Below are 5603 nucleotides of genomic sequence, written 5' to 3' on the forward strand. Positions count from 1 at the left end.
TCATGGAATTATACTGTTGATGAATAAGAATTGACGGATGGATACGGGAGGAAAGTTAACCAAGATGAGCTTTGATACTCTGAATTCAATATTAGTGACTAAGAATTTTATGGGACTTTAGTTTTTGAGATGAGCTCCAAAAATATCTAACCAAACTATAAAATGGTCAAACCAGGTTGTGCTTTTATCTGTGCTTTTAGGGATTGACTCCTAATAGTACCTAACCAAATAGGACTCAAAACACGGATTCCTCACCTTCAGGATCAACTCTGAAGGTTTATGGTCAAAACATGTGCTCAAGATGTAATTGTACCTTCACTATGATAAAATAATCTAAAACCTAATAATAACTATTTATTTTATTACCAGCAATCAATCTTTTTATGCATGAGTTAATCTTTGTATAGAAAGGAAATCAACATTTTTTAAATACTTAAATTCTTGTTGAGTTTTTAGACTCACTATGATTGTGTAGTGTAGGTACACAGTTATAGCTTTTATGTGCTATGTGAAAAGAGACTTTGAGTGGGGCAAGGTGTAGAGGATGAGTGTGGAATGAGGGACCAAGACTGAAGAATCGAATTTTGTAGCATCATTTGGCTAACAAGTGAATTATGTATATAAAACTTGTCTAGTAAAGATAAAATGCACTTTTTAGTTTCTGCATATGTGAATGATTTCTATATAAAATGTGTAAGCATGTTATAAAAAATAGGATTAAGAATGTATCAGTTAGTAAAGTAAGATAATAGTATATTCTTAATGACAGTATATCAACTAATTTGGCAAGAACAAAGGAAATATCAATTAAAATGTCCTTGAAATAATTAGTTTTAATGGAAGACCACGGTAGGTTATTAATAGAAAATATGATTATGGATGTTTCAGTTAGTATCTGAATAGGTTAAACTAATAATATTTTTTTAATGACAGTATATCAGCTGATTTCTGCAAGAACAAGGGAAATACCAATTCAAATGTCCTTGAAATAAGTTCATTACTAAGCACAACAAATTAACTTTTATGGAAAACCAATAGAATGATTACCGTATAGAATGATTACGGTAGGTTATTAAAAGAAATATTTGGAGCATATGCTACAAAAACAAGGTAGAGCTATATAATCAATGTTTGCAAAAATATGGAACATTGACTTGAGAGTTTCAATTCAATTGACAGTAGCATTAAATTAACCAATGACTTACTTGATTGTTAAATCTTTTTTTTACTTACTTGATTGTTAAATCTTTTTCTTATCTGCTGGGAAAAATGAACAGCATCAACCTACAATAGGGAGAGGAACTAGAGGTTTAACTAACAAATATAGATCAAAGACAGCATAAGTCAATTGGTGTATAGTTAAAATCAAATTGAAAAGTGTCAGGTGGTGGTGTCTCTATGTCTACAAAGGTGAGTGAGTGAGTGTCTCTATATTTACAAAGGTGCCCCAACAAATGCAGATTTCCAGTCATCACCCTGAAGATGCTCCATTCCCTGTTCTTGGACTACTTTCTGCATCCAACCCTCACACCACCATTCAAATAAATAAATAAATATGCCATCACAATTCAAAACCAAACAAACCAATCAGTTAGTTACCAAATCCTGCACTACTATCGAGCAAGAGTAGACTGTTTTTGAAATTTATCCCTTCTGCGCTTTACATTTTGATCTTTCTAAGACACAAGCCATAATGAATTCAATATAAATGTCATCAATGGGTGTATAGTTAAAATCATAGTATCTGCTCTTCTTTGGAATGACAGAAAAACAGGCCTACTCACATAAACAACTCACATAAACAGCCAAAAGAAAGAGAGGACGAGAGATAACTAACATAAAAAAAATTAAATCAAATAAGCAACAATACATTAACCTACAGTTAGATTTTCATGTAATGGCATTCTCATCCTAAAGTAGAATGACAGACATTGACATAGAATCAGATATAATTCCATAACCCTAAAGCTTACCTAATCAAATGATATTACTTTATCCATGGAAGCCATTATAACAATAATCTGCAGTTTTCTTGATGACAATTGGAGCCACAATTAAAAATTACATTTTAGGAACAACAAAGACTAAAGCATGAGAATGAGAGATCTGACAATGGGCAACAAAAAAGGGAAGGAAACCCTTGCTTCATCAAAAACAGGAACACTGCCCCCAACAAGACCTGTATTTCCACCTTGAGGGACAACAGCTAAACATCTGGAATCGAAGTACTTAAAGAATTTTAGAGACCTGCATGGATGTATATAGATATCAATCTTTGAAGTAAGCAATGTGAACTGAATTTATGGATGAGAATCTCAGGCTCCTCTTTAAGTCAGCAGGTATTGAACTGTAGAACCTATACTTGTTTCCTCTTAAGGAAGCCACCTATAATTTATATATAAAGTCATCTATTTTTATTTTTTACTTTCAAATTCAGATATTACGTTAACCGAATCTTGCTGTAACAGAAATTCAATTCAAATGGAGACCAATAATCCACGGTTACTTAGAGCTTGCCAAAAGACTTGCCAACAGAAACTTCCAAATCTATCTATGTTCAACTCTGATCAATATGAGTTCTATCAAGAAAAGGTTCACCCAGAAATACTCTTATTCAATCAAACTCATCGAATTCCATCTCCCATCCCAATTTCCACATAACAAATGGTCTCCCACTTCACCTCAACAGAGCTCTCAAAAAATCCATGGACATGGCCACCCCATCTGTCACCGAAATCATTAAAACCCTTAAACTAGACATACTCATTTACGACTTCAACCAACAACAGGCCTTAATTCAGTTCTTCACCATGAGTGTAGCCATCCTCTGTTGGAAGGGAAATACATCGAGTATGGACCAAAACTCTTTGACATAAAGATAGTCCCGACAGGTCCTCTGGTTCAAAAACCAGAAGAAGATAACAGGGAGATCATGGAGTGGTTGAACGATAAAGAGACATCATCAACTGTTTTTGTGTCGTTTGGAACAGAGTACTTTCTATGGAGAAAGAAAATATAGGAAATAGCAAAATGGTTGGAGCTATAAGCATAGTGAATTTCATTTGGGTGCTTAGATTTTCGTTTGAAGATAAGATTTCAATTAAAGAAGCCTTACCCAATGGCTTCCTTAAGAGGGTAGGAGACAGAGGACAAGCAAGGATCTTGGCACACCCAAATGTTGGAGGATTTGTAAGTCATTGTGGGTGGGGTTCTACAATGGAAGCTATGTCATTTGGAATCCCAATTGTGGCTATACCCATGAACTTAGACCAACCAGTGAATGCAAGGCTAGTGGAGGAGATTGGTGTGGGATTGGAAGTAAATAGAGATGAGAATGGAGGGCTTAGTGGGAAGAGATTGCACACTTGATAAGGAAAATCATAGTTGATGAAAATAAGGGATAAAACAAGAGAAATGAAACACAAAATCAAAAGTAAAGGAGAAGAAGACATTGATGGTGTTGTGGAAAAATTGATCAGGCTTCACAATAAGAATATTGCTGGAGAAACCAAAGATTAATAACTCTTTAATGTTATTTTAAATGGACATGAAGTAAGTTGCTTTATTAAGGTAATTGGGATATTTGTAAGACTCTTTATTTGTAACAATAGAATATTTGTAAGACTCTTTATTCTATTGTTATTGTTATAATAATGAAGAAGGTAAAGATAATTGATTTTGAATAACCTCTCTAATCATTGAGTTTTTATACTTTGGAGCCATGAATAATTCCACCACTCTAATTAGATAATCCACACATTCATTTGTTTATTATTCAATATGTTTAGAGTGGAGTAATTTATTAATGTAAATTTTAAATAAAAAAGTAAATAAACCCATTAAAAACTTAAATATCATACTTTTTCATTAAACAAGATTTTAAGTAAAAATTCATTAAAAACTCTCAAATAACTAACATAAAAAATATGTAGATTTTTTTCCTATTATTATAAGCTATAAGGATTTGAACATCGACTTATCGATCTGAACTAAAAATAACAGGGCACTGTTTCTCGCAGATGGATGTGGAGTGGTAATAAAAGTCTTGCGGTGTTCGCTTTGAAATTGCGTTTTATAACCTCCAAGATGTCTTTCTTTAGATGGTGTGCCATCAATAGTGGCATTTTGATTGACGATTGCATTCATTCCCATGGCATTGTCTTAGTTAGTTAGTCGTTGTTATTGTTGTTTGCTATGTGAGGAGAATGCCCATCATCTACTCCACTAAATCCATTTGGGATATTCTCTGGAGTTCATTGAATGTTGTTTGGCTCATGTTGAATTTTTGGAAAGTGTGGATTGAATTCTTGTGAAATAACATGATTTTTGAAAATAAAACAAATCTTGTCTGATTTCTTTAATTTAAAGCTCATTTACCACCTTGGCAGAATATTATCAGTTGGATCCATCTAGACCCTTATGAATGAAATCTGAAAAGAGTAAGATCTTTGTATAACTTGTTTACTCTTTGTCCCCCTTTTTATATTTTCTTTGCCCATTAATTGTTTTTTAATATTAGAAATTATATTCAAAGTCACAACCTACAATTCAACTTACCGTGTCTATTAGTTGTTGTTTTGTGGCGTATCTTTGTTTGTTGAATTTTATTTATTTATTTTTTAAACGATTCATGTAATTATATTATGAAATGGATAGTCGTTTAAACACACAACGACAAAAACATTATATTTGTGAAAAATGAATCACACAAATAATACAAAATTAATGTATGCGGAGATCTTCCAAAAGGTCAATGAGCTCTTCGACTGAATTTGTCGGCTTCCCACATCGAACCTCATATAATGTTAGAATGATAGGCACTGTGAAGAATCCGCAACGGTCGTTTGAGATTGTTGAAGATTCTACGATTTTCTCCAACCAAATTACCCACCAGGAGATAATGGAGATATAATTCCATTGTTTCATGCCCGCAAATCTAGCTGTCTCAATCCACGTTTCCCAACACGCATCAATGGTTCCTGGTATAACCCAATGAATACCAGTAACACCCTTTTATTTGCTTTTTATTTTTATTTTTTTATGGTATTTCTGTTTTTCATTGTAACTGTTTAAAAACTTTTTTTTTATTAAAACAAAATGAAATAAAAAATTGTAAGTTATCTTATATACAACTTTCCCAAAGAAATGAGTTCCCATGTCTTCTATTTGTTTTCATTTTTCTATAATAACTTATCATTATATACTTGTATCTTTTATGATTTTTACCCAATTGATCCTGATTAACATATATCAAATAATGACCTTAACATTTTCAAACATGAAAAAGAAAAATCAATTAAAAGGGAAAGAATAAGAATAGAAAGAGAAGTTTCATAGGAAATTAAAGTAGGGAGAAAGGCTTCAATGGCCTCTCAGGTCCAATGCTCCACACAAAATTTTGAATGATTATTATGTGGAACATTGGAAGCCTTTGAGGGCAATTGGAAAACCTCTCTCTTGGTTCATTTCATTTCTTCAATTCATCTTACTTCACTCCATACAAATAATGAGTATTTATAATGAAAATTTATTTATCAGTTGACATTACTACTTATATTCAGATAATATTCTTGGCTCATTCTTTCCATCAAAGGTCAAGAGAA

This window comes from Impatiens glandulifera, chromosome 5, assembly GCF_907164915.1.
Source record: "Impatiens glandulifera chromosome 5, dImpGla2.1, whole genome shotgun sequence".
Lineage (NCBI taxonomy): Eukaryota > Viridiplantae > Streptophyta > Magnoliopsida > Ericales > Balsaminaceae > Impatiens > Impatiens glandulifera.